The sequence below is a fragment of the Leptodactylus fuscus genome, chromosome 6, assembly GCF_031893055.1.
Source record: "Leptodactylus fuscus isolate aLepFus1 chromosome 6, aLepFus1.hap2, whole genome shotgun sequence".
NCBI classification, from domain to species: Eukaryota; Metazoa; Chordata; class Amphibia; order Anura; family Leptodactylidae; genus Leptodactylus; species Leptodactylus fuscus.
In genome coordinates this window covers 86,226,726-86,240,308 of record NC_134270.1, presented here as the reverse complement: position 1 = coordinate 86,240,308, position 13,583 = coordinate 86,226,726, and the positions used below count along the sequence as shown (strand labels likewise).

The window sequence follows — 13,583 nt, the reverse complement described above, 5'->3', positions numbered from 1 at the left end:
CAGAGTCCTCAAAGCAACTCTATTAGGGTCCATTCACACGGAGGAAAGTGGCGCTGATTCTGGCATGGTAACTCACGTAAAAATCAGCACTGAAAAAAAGACTCCCATTGACTTCAATGGGTTCCATTTTCCACGTGGAACCCATTGAAATCAATGAGAAAAAAAGACTCCCATTGACTTCAATGGGTTCCATTTTCTGTGCAGAAACCATTGAAGTCAATGGGAGTCTTTTTTTTCAGCGCTGATTCTTACGCGAGTTATCATGTCAGAATCATAGTTACTAGAGGTGAGCGAACAGTAAAATGTTCGATATTCGTTTCGAGTAGCCGCTCAATATTCGACTACTCGAATCGAATATCGAATCCTATTATAGTCTATGGGGGGAAAATGCTTGTTTCAGCGGTAGGCAACACTCGATCAAATTACACTTACCAAGTCCACGAGTGAGGGTCGGGCTGGATACTCCAAGAAGTCTTCTCCGTGCAGCGTCTGTAGTATTCGATCGAATACCTACTCGATCGAATACTACTCGCTCATCTCTAATACTTACATAGTTACATAGTAGATGAGGTTGGATAAAGACATTAGTCCATCAAGTCCAACCTATAACCCTACAATCCCCCTACAGTGTTGATCCAGGGGAAGGCAAAAAACCCCATGAGGCTCATGCCAATTGCCCTATTTCAGGGGGAAAAATTCCATCCCGACTCCAAATCTGGCAGTCAGTATAAAAATCCTGGATCAACGTGTCTTTAAAATCTAGAGTCCATAACCTGTTATATTTTTCTCTTCAAGAAAGGCATCCAGGCCCTCATTGAACTTGTTTAATGAATCCACCATCACCACTTCCTGGGGCAGAGAGTTCCAGAGCCTCACTGTTCTTGAATCAGCGTTACTTTCCTCTGAATGAACCCTTAAACGGGTTTTCCAGGCAGAATCAGTACATGAGGAGGAGGAGGATTCTCATCGGAAGAAGCATGGTGGATATGGGGGGAGTAGTAGTGATGATCCATTTCCCGAAATGGGAAAATGGAGCATCACCAGATAATAAGAAAATGTGGGTAAATATACATTTGTTATTAATTCTGTTATTTAGAAAGTAGGAGAGTGTTTAGATTTGTGTTGGGATTTCCAGTTATCCCAGACAACCCTTTTAAGCTCGGGCATGATTTTGAACCAAGGATGGCGAGTTATTTAGGTATATTTAGCAGTCCTAGTTACAACATTACCTGGTATGTTACCCAACTTTCCTGGTACCTTCAAAAGCAAATCTGCCATGGTATGGTGCAATGAACTGTATATGTATTGTACTGTGTAGTTATACAATTGGTTTAGTGGTTATGTATGGTTGTGTGTCTAATGTATCTGGTAATTCCAATTCCATTCCTTATTCCAGGATGTTTATTAGTTGACTATTTTCAAATTAATTAACAAGTCAATGCAATGAGCATGGGGTCTTTGTGTGGATGGGGTAAGACCAGACACCTTGGTTCCCTTTTCCGCCTGGAAGCATGCCCGATCAAAGAGAAAGTATAACACTAAAGGCATTTGAGTCACAATTCATTTTCATAACCATCTGCATACAGAAATATGGTTGGGGAGCCCAAACAAATTTCTGACATCAAGCATGGGAAACGGTAATGTTGATAAGCACCCCAAATTACGTATTGTGGAAGGGCAAATAATTACATTTTTGCTTGGACTTGTAAAAACGTTAGATATCACTTTTCAGACGTATCATACCTGTCAGAGGTACCCACCCACAATTTCATGCATGTCTCCTGATTTGGTGCTTGTAATTAGCCAGACCCAGTCACAAATGGGAGATTTCAGAAAGGGGGGATGGGTACTGATCTTTATGCTTTTTTATTTTGTATACTGTTTACTTGTTCTAATGTGTTTTTATTGCACCTTTTTTCTGCAAGCATTGTACATTTTTGGGTATATTACATCTTAATATTTTATAAGATTGTTCTTGGCTCTAAACCTACTCACAAGCCCGAAGAGAGAGAAAATACTTCTAAGGGCTCGTTCACATCTGCGTTGCCCTCTCCGTTCTGCAGGTTTCCGTTTCCTGCATAAAACAGAGCAGGATACGGAAACCTGCAGGAGACTTTCTCACCCATTCATTTGAATGGGTGAGAAAGATGTCCGGCAGTGAGCGTTTTGCGCTCTCCGCCGCGAAACCGGGTTTTATAATCCGGACACAGAGTCGGACATGCAGTACTCTGTGTCCGGATTAAAAAATCCGGTTTCGCGGCAGAGAGAGCAAAACGCTCACCGCCGCGCACGGCCGGACCCGGTCTGTGCTTTGCGTCTTCTGGCACGCAGAAGATGGAAAGCACAGAACGGAAGGCTGAACGCAGGTGTGAACCTAGCGTTAGTTTTGTTACCGATGGTATGCCAGTTTGCTAGAGGGTGCAAGTGTGAGTATTCTGGGTGTATTGGTGTCTTGTCTACTGTAAGTGGCAGGTGGTGGCAGCTATTTGTGTGGATGTGCACATGTTGTGTTTGTGATAGGGGAGTGTGGAAGTGAGTATGGAAGCAGAGTGCTTTGCAGGGTCATACTTCCTTCTGTGGTGAGTGGGTGGTCAAATCCCTGTGATATAACACAAACATATAACAAGGAGTTGGATTTATCTAGATGATTTGGAATTCTGTAGTTTTGATATGCTATTTTCCCTTCTTTACCTGTACCCTGAAAGGGATTTTGGTAAGATAAAGTATGAGAATAGAGTAGATAAGGAAAGTTATTATATTTTTCTGGACCATGAATGACAAATCTGCCTAGCTTTATTACATGCAATATGGAGGATTTTTCAGTGTATTTTCACAGGTATTCATACCCAGCTTTTCTAAGACAGGCTATTTTTTGTACATGAAAGTTTGGGGATTCTAGCATAGTAGGCAGATCTGGTATTCTTCAAGCTGGGAATGTTGGATAACAACTTCAGTAGGGCTGTAGCTCCTTAGCGTTGTTACCCAGCTTTCCCAGGATTCAAACTGAAATTTGGTCTACATGGAGATTTATCAATACCTATCTAGGCATATTTGGAATTCAGCAGCCTGGAAACGGTGAGAAATAGAGGCAACACTTTGTATGCACTTTCTGTACACAATAGTCCCCATTCACAATGTAGATCACAAATGTGCAGTCTAGACCCAGCCCTCTCCTCCTCAACTTCCTGACACATGTACAGTATCATTAGAGAGGGAGAGGGACATACATAGCTGCTACCCTAGAGAAGAATACACTGCTTTTCTCATTTATTTTTCTTTGTTATTATAAGGCAAATGACGTTTCATATTTATTATTTATTCTTTTTTTATATCTTATAAGATTTTCGATTTGCTAGTCCTTTAAGTTAGAATTAGTGTGTGGAGAAGGAGGGAATTGGCAGAGATCTACAGCAGTGTGCTGCCCACTCACAGATTAGGAGACCAGAAGTCACACAGTTCAGATTGTTTGTCCAGGAATTGTGACAGGTGAGTACAGGGAAATGCTTTCCCAGGTTTATATGGTTTTATAAACAGTAAGTTTTATATTTGAGCGGTGATATATCCCATTCAAATATATGGAAAAGCTGGGTAACTTGTAGGCACTGCAGTAGTAGCCAGATTGATTGTCACCCATGTTTCCCAGGCACTGATATAACTCAGAAATTGTCAAAAATAATTATTTTTACGTTACTCTTTGGAAACAGGAAAGAGAGGTGATCAATATGACTACTATGATTGTTTGTTACTCTGAATGTTAGATCTGATGATCAGAAGTGTAGAACAGCTGGATGGCAGTCCTGTAAAAAGTATCATGATAGACTGCTTTTCCAGTAAACTGGGTCTATTTTGGTGTTCAGGATGTAACTTTATGCTGATGTTTCGTTTTTTGCTTATAGGAAATTGTATGTTGCATTATGGGATACATATAATCACTGATTAACTTTTATAAAGCCTATAGGAGGAAGAATAAAGCAATTCTGCCATTGTTTTTTGTGTAATAAAATTTGCAATATCAGTTGTGTGATATAATTGTTACCTTTATTCTGGCATTGTAGGTTTATAGTATACCAAACTGAACCATTGCCTGGGTGCAGAGAAACCTAGTAACATCTCTGAGTGGCAACATACCTTTACAGACTAGAGTTTACTAATGTCACAGGCAAGGCGTTTTGTTTTTTTTTTGTTTGTTTTTTATTCTAACCCTTGTTTGTTGACAATTGATCCCCATTAATAATTAATTGGTCCCAACCCTTATTGCCATAGGTGTATTTGAAATGCCATTGACACTGAGCAAACAATAAACAAATAAAGAAATTAAAGAAAGAAAAGGGACTAAAGAATTAAAAATAAAACTATTCTGGCATCAGTAAAAGGGAGGTTTGTGTGCATTGTGTGTAATTCAGTGCAATGCAATTCAATGTGTGCATTGAATGTGAGGAGGTGACAAATCCTCTTTAATGTAAAAAGCGATAGAATTCTTGACACATAATCCTAATTTCACTAAATTACCAGGATGTATTACTCTGTAACTTGATAAAGGATTGTTAGCATGAGGGAACATGATAGGTAAATGATTGCTTCATAAAAGAAATGTTAGAGGAATGTAGAGAAGTTATCTCTATTCTCCTGGACAGAAATTGATCCTACAAAGCGATCTCATGTTTCATTTATACTATCTTGAATTGTGAGCTGTCACTATAAGGTAGATTGAGATGCTATTAAAGCAGCAGTGTTGCTAGTTGCTTATGAGAACAGGAGCTCAACTCTCAAGAACAGGTACATTACTTCAGCAATCAGTGTTGTGGTGCCTCACACCTACAGTCCTATGAAAAAGTTTGGGCACCCCTATTAATCTTAATCTTTTTTTGTTCTAAATATTTTGGTGTTTGCAACAGCCATTTCAGTTTGATATATCTAATAACTGATGGACACAGTAATATTTCAGGATTGAAATGAGGTTTATTGTACTAACAGAAAATGTGCAATATGCATTAAACCAAAATTTGACCGGTGCAAAAGTATGGACACCCTTATCATTTTATTGATTTGAATTCCCCTAACTACTTTTTACTGACTTACTGAAGCACAAAATTGGTTTTGTAACCTCAGTGAGCTTTGAACTTCATAGCCAGATGTATCCAATCATAAGAAAAGGTATTAAGGTGGCCGATTGCAAGTTGATCTCCTATTTGAATCTCCTCTGAAGAGTGGCATCATGGGCTACTCAAAACAACTCTCAAATGATCTGAAAACAAAGATTGTTCAACATAGTTGTTCAGGGGAAGGATACAAAAAGTTGTCTCAGAGATTTAACCTGTCAGTTTCCACTGTGAGGAACATAGTAAGGAAATGGAAGACCACAGGGACAGTTCTTGTTAAGCCCAGAAGTGGCAGGCCAAGAAAAATATCAGAAAGGCAGAGAAGAAGAATGGTGAGAACAGTCAAGGACAATCCACAGACCACCTCCAAAGAGCTGCAGCATCATCTTGCTGCAGATGGTGTCACTGTGCATCGGTCAACTATACAGCGCACTTTGCACAAATAGAAGCTGTATGGGAGAGTGATGAGAAAGAAGCCGTTTCTGCACGTACGCCACAAATAGAGTTGCCTGAGGTATGAAAAAGCACATTTGGACAAGGCAGCTTCATTTTGGAAACAAAAATTGAGTTGTTTGGTTATAAAAAAAAGGCGTTATGCATGGCGTCCAAAAAGAAACAGCATTCCAAGAAAAACACATGCTACCCACTGTAAAATTTGGTGGAGGTTCCATCATGCTTTGGGGCTGTGTGGCCAATGCCGGCATCGGGAATCTTGTTAAAGTTGAGAGTCGCATGGATTCCACTCAGTATCAGCAGATTCTTGAGAATAATGTTCAAGAATCAGTGACGAAGTTGAAGTTACGCCGGGGATGGATATTTCAGCAAGACAATGATCCAAAACACCGCTCCAAATCCTCAGGCATTCATGCAGAGGAACAATTACAATGTTCTGGAATGGCCATCCCAGTCCCCAGACCTGAATATCATTGGACATCTGTGGGATTATTTGAAGCGGGCTGTCCATGCTCGGCGACCATCTAACTTAACTGAACTTGAATTGTTTGTCCAAAATACCTTTATCCAGGATCCAGGAACTGATTAAAAGCTACAGGAAGCGACTAGAGGCTGTTATCTTTGCAAAAGGAGGATCTACTAAATATTAATGTCACTTTTCTGTTGAGGTGCCCATACTTTTGCACCGGTCAAATTTTGGTTTAATGCATATTGCACATTTTCTGTTAGTACAATAAACCTCATTTCAATCCTGAAATATTACTATGTCCATCAGTTATTAGATATATCAAACTGAAATGGCTGTTATAAACACCAAAATATTTAGAACTAAAAATGATTAAGATTAATAGGGGTGCCCAAACTTTTTCATAGGACTGTATATTAGTAGATCACATACTATGAATTTGTCTTTTCAAAAACTGTAATCTATGTATGGCAGTAGACTTCCGAGATAATATATAGTTATTAAATAATAACATTATAATAATGACCACATTTTACCAGTATTAAGCCGCAGCCGTTTCTTACCATGGGGGAAGATTGACTTGATGCAACAGAACAGATGATGGATTTGTGACATACACTATTCATTACTATGAATAGGTGAGATCTGCCTTACCCTGTGTTTTACTCATTCACCTGAACAGGCTTCACTAGAGAGTGCCCCTCCCTTTCTCTTTTTTTAATTAGTTAATAGAGTCCAGTTGTGTGTGAGTTACCTGTTCTGTGAAGGCCTCAGTGGTTTGTTAGGGAACACTAGTGAACAATCAGCATCATGAAGACCAATCAACTCATCATACAGACCAGAGAAAAGTTGTGGAGAAGTTTTAAGAGTTAGGTTATAAAAACATACCCCAAGCTTTGAACATCCGAAGGAGCACTGCTCAATCCATCATCCAAAAATGGAAAACGTATTCTACAACTGCAAACCTACCAAGACATGGCCGTGCAGCTAAACTAAAAGCTTAGGTCAAGCATAGCTAAGATCAAAGAACATTCTTGTGTTAGAATGTCCCAGTCAAAGTCCAGACCTAAGTCCCATTGAGCATTTGTGATAAGACATGAAAATTAATGTTTACAGACACTCTCCATCCAATCTGGCTGAGCTTGAGCTATTTTGCAAAGAAGAATGGGATGGCAGAGACATACCCCAAAAGACTTGTAGCTCTAAGCAGTGATATGGTAGATAATATTTATTAACATATTTGGGTGGTATGACTGTCTGTAAAGCAGGGCATCTCACATTTTGAAAATTGATAATAATTTTTCCAAATTTCCATCATATTTTATTTTTGTTACAAATATAACTGATTAGTGTTTACCACTAATGTGAAGTACAATGTTTTACGAAAAAAAAACCATTCTCAAATCACAGGGGTGAGTTAAAGCATCTCAAACTTATTAACACATGTCAGTTTTGAAAAATGGGTCTTTGTTCTTAAAGGGGTTGTCCAGGATGTAGATTTTTTTTATGTATATTATATTCCCCATGCAAGATTGCAAAATACTTTGTTTGCAGGACTGAGGTTCTCTGAATCTGTGTCATGTGACCACCTCATTCTCAATTATACTATATCTTGTGATGTTGTGGGGTCAATATTTTTAGGAAAGGGACGTCAAAATAGTACAGCCACTCTGCTTAGCTGCAGTCCGCCTACATAGTTCAGAGAGTAGATGTGTGAGTTCCGACCACGGATCACTTTGCCTGTAGGCATGTTATAGCTGAGGGCACTTGCTCCTATGACCTATGACAGGTTATGGACTCTAGATTTTAAGGACACATTGATCTAGGGTTTTTATACTGACTGCCAGATTGGAGTCGGGAAGGAATTTTTTCACCTGAATTGGGGCAATTGGCATGAGCCTCATGGGGTTTTTTGCCTTCCCCAAGATCAACACTGTAGGGGGATTGTAGGGTTATAGGTTGAACTTGATGGACTGATGTCTTTATCCAACCTCATCTACTATGTAACTATGAAAGAGGGAATAGATATATTTGTTGGCACGATATGTGCTAAAAGAAGTGCCAGCATTGATTTACCCCCCACCATATGAGTGGGCCAATTGGAGCCTGGAAAGTGTTAGCACCAGGCCTTAAATTGGTTTAGAATGTTCACCTGAAAGTAAAACTGTAGGTTCGGTGCCCCAAACCCTTCTCTCTCTAGGAGAATACAGGATTTCCAAAGATACTTTTGGGTTTTTCCTTTGCCAAATATAAGATAGCACCTGTTTCTGAAATTTAGACATTATTCCAGAGGGGAGTGGTATTGCAACTGTGCAGAAAAAAATATTATATTTTTAGCAGAAACAGAATTTTGTATAAAACTATCCATCCTATCCAGGATGTCTCTATTTGATCTCTATTGGAGATCATTTAGTTCTTTCTTAACAGTTGCTAATAAAGGAAGGAATTTGGTTATTTCTGACAAGGGGGAACATATTTGACTTTACAAGTACAAAATACTCTTATTTCCATTGAAAAGAAACTCACTACCAATGGCAGTTCTTAGGGAATGAGGGATATGGAATCCTTATATTTGTTCTAATTAATTTTATAGTCAGAGACTCTACCAAAGTAGTCTATAACATTCATAATAACTCCCAGTAAGGGTCAGAGAGTGTTTATATAATGTTGTCTGTGAATATGCCTGGCTTGTATTGCCTTAAACCAGCTTAAACTCCCCAGGTTTGAGTGAATAGTTTCTGCTGGGGTCCATAAATATTATAAATACACAGGCCTCATCACTGACTGAGATGACAGGGAGTACAGAGACTTAAACCGGGATTTTGTGGAATGGTAATGTCAGTGACTGCCTGCGTCATCCCAAGTGTGAGAAGGAGCGTTATCGGAGGTCCCTCCTCTCAACCGTGGTCAGGCTGTATAATCAACTTCAGGCTAAGTGGAGATCATTCCGCACAGAGAACTAAACAATTTTGAGTCTTTCTTTTTCTTCTTAGTTACTATGACTTCTAGTATCTTTTTTTTTTTATCTGCTATGAGCTTGTATGTGTTGTTTCTTCAAATATATTACTGTATTATCCATGCTGCTGTAACACACTGAATTTCCCCATGGTGAAACTATTAATGGATTATCTCTAGAGATGAGCGAACACTAAAGTGTCCGAGGTTCGAAATCCGATTCGAACAGCGCACACTGTTCGACTGTTTGAATGGATTTCGAACCCCATTATAGTCTATGGGGGGGGAATGCTCGTTTCAGGGGTAGGCAACATTTGATAAAATCGTACTTAACAAGTCCACGAGTGATGGTCGGGCTGGATTCTGCTTGAAGTCTTCTCCCGGCGCAGGGTCCCTGCGTCCTCTTCTGGGTGGAATTCACTCTGCCTAGGCATCCGGCCTAGGTAGAGCTCACTGCGCATGCGGCTCTGCCCAGGCCCGACGCCTGAGCAGAGCCGACTGCGCATGCGAGGGCATGCCCGCGCATGCGCAGTCGGCTCTGCCTAGGCCGGATGCCTAGGCAGAGTGAATTCGCGGGGACGCAGCGCAGAGAAGACTTCGGAAAGGTAAGAGAAGAACCAGCGTTGAATAGTAGAATGTATAGCATTCTGCCAATCAACACTGGTTCCGCATCGAACCTTAAACTTGGAACAGCTAGTAGTGTTCGATGGAGTATGATTATTTTGAATACCGTAGTATTCAATCGAACACCTACTCGATCGAACACTACTCACTCATCTCTAATTATCTCATCTTAAATATTAGTTACAAAACAGGACACAACAAAACAAAACAGGTCTTGTCCCATTAGTTATTGAAAATGGGTGGGAAAGAGTATTATTTACCCAAACTTTAGCCAAAGCGGTATAGAGAGCTTGAATACCATTTAAGATATCTCCTTAGGGGGCGTTCAAAAATCTCTGTTTCCGTTCAAAATCTCTCACGGACATTCGGAGCGGACACTAGCTGTGTCCGTGACACTTTTCATTCATTTAAATGGTGATCGGGTGCGTTCTTTTGCACTCCATGCCTATCCTTAGCTGTCCGTTTGTAAAGATGTCTGACTTTTCAAGCGGACAAAAAAAACCTACATGTCGGGTTTTGCTGTCTGCTTGAAAAGTCGGACATCTTTATGTCCTGGCTGAGGGAAGGAGGTGGTCACTCAGGATTTTACGGTACATGGCTCCATCCATTCTCCCATTGATGCAGTGAAGTAGTCCTGTACCCTTAGCAGAAAAACACCCCAAAACATAATGTTTCCACCTTCATGCTTGCCAGTGGGGACAGTGTTCTTTAGGTTGTAGGCATTGCTCTTCCTCCAAACACGGCGAGTTGAGTTAATGCCAAAGAGCGCAATTTTACAACATCTTCTTATACTGCAATGTACTCTGCACAGATTCACCTTTCTTCCTCTATTGTGCAGTAATTTCTAGAAAATGAATTGCCATACCCCTTGATAAATTTTTAAGGGGTTTAATTTCCAAACCAGGGTCATTTCTTGGCGGTTTCCACTGTTCTGGCACTTCAGGGGCACAGCACATGTGACATAGTACCTAAAAACTATTATATCAAAATTCATCCTCCAAATATTGTTCTGTCTCTTCTCAGTCTTTACTCCGACACGTGGGGCATTTTTTTAGTCAGGAGAAATTGCTTAACAAATAATACATGATTTTCACCTTTAACCTCTTGTGAAGATGAAAAATTTAGGGCCAAAGTAACATTTTATTGTAGAACAAAGTAATTATTCATTATCACATCCAAATGGTTAATTCTGTGAAACTTCTGTACATTTTGGAGAGTTTCCACTGTTCTGGCACTTCAAGACCTCTGCAGATGCGACATGGAAACTAAAACCTGTTACAGCAAAATCTGCCCTCCAAATATTGATCTGTCCCACTGTGACCATATTGCAGTTTACACCTGCATGTGTGGCATTTCTTTAGTTGGGAAAAATTGCCTAACTAATAATAGATGCTTCGTCTCTTTTAACCCCTTGTGAAGATGAAAAATTTGGGGTCAAGGTGCCATTTTATTATATAAGAAGTACTTTTTCAAATGGTTAAAAATTCTGTGAAACTCCTGTAATGTGAACACATTTTAGGGGTTTTCACTGTTTAGGCACCTTGAGGACTCTGCAAATGGGACATGGTACCTGAAAACTATTCCTGCAAAATCTGGCCTCCAAAACTCAGTTATGGCCTTTTCCATTCCGAGTGCTGCCATGTGCCAGTACATCAGGGTACCAGCACATATGGGGTATTGTTATGTGCAGAGGTACAAAATATAGGGTGTAATTTCTCCTTTATCCTCTTGTGAAGATGAAAATTTTGGGACATTTTATTGTTTAAAAAAAGTACACGTCTTAATGGTAAAAAAAAAAAATCTATGATACACATGTGCTCACTACACCACGTGATAATTTCCTTGAGGGGTCTAGTTTCCAAAATGGGGCTTCAGGGGCACTTCAGGGTCTCTGCAGATGTGAAATGGTGCCTAAAACAGAATCCAGCAAAATCTGCTCTCCAAAATCCCAATAGTTCTCCTTCTGTTCTGGACCTTACAGCGTGCCCATGGATCATGTTACATCCACATGTGGTGTATTTCTGTCGTTGTTAGAAAATCCTTAAATTGTGGGGAGTGTTTTCTCTTTTAACCCCTTTTGGAAATGCAGAAATTTTGGTTAAAACAACCAAGAGAAAAAAAATATTGCTTGCCATTTTCCTGACCCAATTTTGCATAACACCTGTAGGGTCAAAGTGCTTACTATACTCCTTGATAAATTCCTTCAGGTGTGTAGTTTCCAAAATGGGGTAATTTTGGGGGGTTTCCACTGTTCTATGTATTTGTAGATAATCGTTATGTGTGTTCATAATGTGTGTTTATATACATCTGTATGTGAGTTTTTGTGTGTAATTTGTATATGTATATAAGGCTGTGTAGTTCTAGACACTGTATCAGTATAGTTCTAGACACTAAACCTAAACACCTGCCACGCCCTAGACTTCTCTGTATAGGGCTATATTCACGCACACACTCAGAGGGTAGTAATAAAATATCCCAACATGGGGAGTTAAATGCATCCATCAAACGATAGCTAGGACACGGGAACTATGATTCAAATCCCCTATCTCTAACAGCGTCAGCTCCCACTATTAATACATATATTACAAAGTCAATGAGTAGTAGTACTATGAACAGCAATTCAAAATTTGTATCAACACATCTACATAAGCCCCCCCCCCCCCAACTAAACGTACCAATGCGGGGAAATGGCTGAATAGTCTGGCCAGTGTATAGCATACAAATCACACGCAGGCAGCGGCTATCAGCACTAACACTACTATTAGCTCCTAACACAAAAATGCTATGTTTCTGCCGCTACTAATTGTCCCCATTGACTGAACAAATAAAACATTGTGGTCAAATATTGTGCTCTGTGCTTATGTCATATGCTCAATGCGGCGTTTCAACCTGCATTAGAAAGCAGGTTCATCAGGAGCTATAGAACACCTAAGCTGTCTAAGCAAACTAATAAAATGATGTGTGTCAACAACCACAGTTCCTGGAGCACTGAAGGTGTGCTCCGGTACTTAGTACAGCAACATTGGCTATACTGATGTTTCCCAGAGCAGTATTGCGCATGCCTGAGATTTTAGCTTGAACAGCGCAGCATCAGAGGGCAGTGCTCGGCCCAATTTCTAGAACAGAGAAGGAGAGACAGAGCACAAACTTCCAAGGGGCAGTGTACAAGGCATGACAGGAGGGGTGCTCGGAGCACTGCGGAACACCCCTGGTTCTCTGGATGCTCATTTGTATAAGAAAACAAAGCAGTTTTAGAACAAATGGTTGAGAGAATACAAGAAGGAAAAGTAGCAGTAGACTAGCCTTTCTAAAGGCTATTCCAATGTGTGCTGAGGTAAAAATGACTTTTGGCAAAGATAGACTCCCTTTAGGCCGCTTAAACCCCCACGCAAACCCCTCAAATTTTGTTGAATATTCATGGGGTTCAGCACTCTGAATAGTTTTAATGCTAATACTATACACTGGGGGTCACCTCAGACCCCAGAGTATAATAGTCGGAGGCCCAGGGGAGGTAATGGAAGATAACAACCATTTATACTCACCTTACCTCACCTCCTCTGGGCATCTTCGTTTCATGCGGCTGTCTCCAGCATCCTCTTCGGTCCTCTTTTGCCTGTGACTGAAATCATAAAATCCAGGTGTCACTGCTGGGGCCCAATCACAGGCGTTTCATATCCCCCATTACTGGTAAAGAAAGGAGCTTCACACGATTATGTGCCAACCAAACAAATGTGTTTATTGGTAGAGCGTGGTGGAGCTCCACCACGCTCTACCAATAAACACATTTGTTTGGTTGGCACATAATCGTGTGAAGCTCCTTTCTTTACCATTGATACGGGGTGGGACCCTAGCTTCGACACAGGGACAACGTCTGTATCCCTGCAAAATATCCCCCATTACTATGACCTCATTAACAGGCTGGATAAGCCCTACAGAAGATGCTCTGAGCTGTCGGAGTTCCAGGGGAGGTGAGCTTCCCAGACCAG

General features: G+C 40.4%; 1 protein-coding gene across 3 annotated transcripts in view; it reads left to right on the top strand.

Moving 5' to 3' along the window:
- The window catches only part of LOC142208353 (sulfotransferase 2B1-like), a 57,284-nt gene that overhangs the window by 4,893 nt on the left and 38,808 nt on the right, over positions 1 to 13,583 (top strand). Inside the window, exon 1 of one of the 3 annotated variants that reach the window (XM_075276803.1) lies at positions 3,359 to 3,486. The exons of the other annotated variants lie outside the window; for them this stretch is intronic. The gene's annotated coding sequence lies outside the window, so the exon portion shown is untranslated. Of the gene's footprint in view, positions 1 to 3,358; positions 3,487 to 13,583 lie in introns of those variants that run through there. 3 annotated transcript variants of the gene reach the window in all.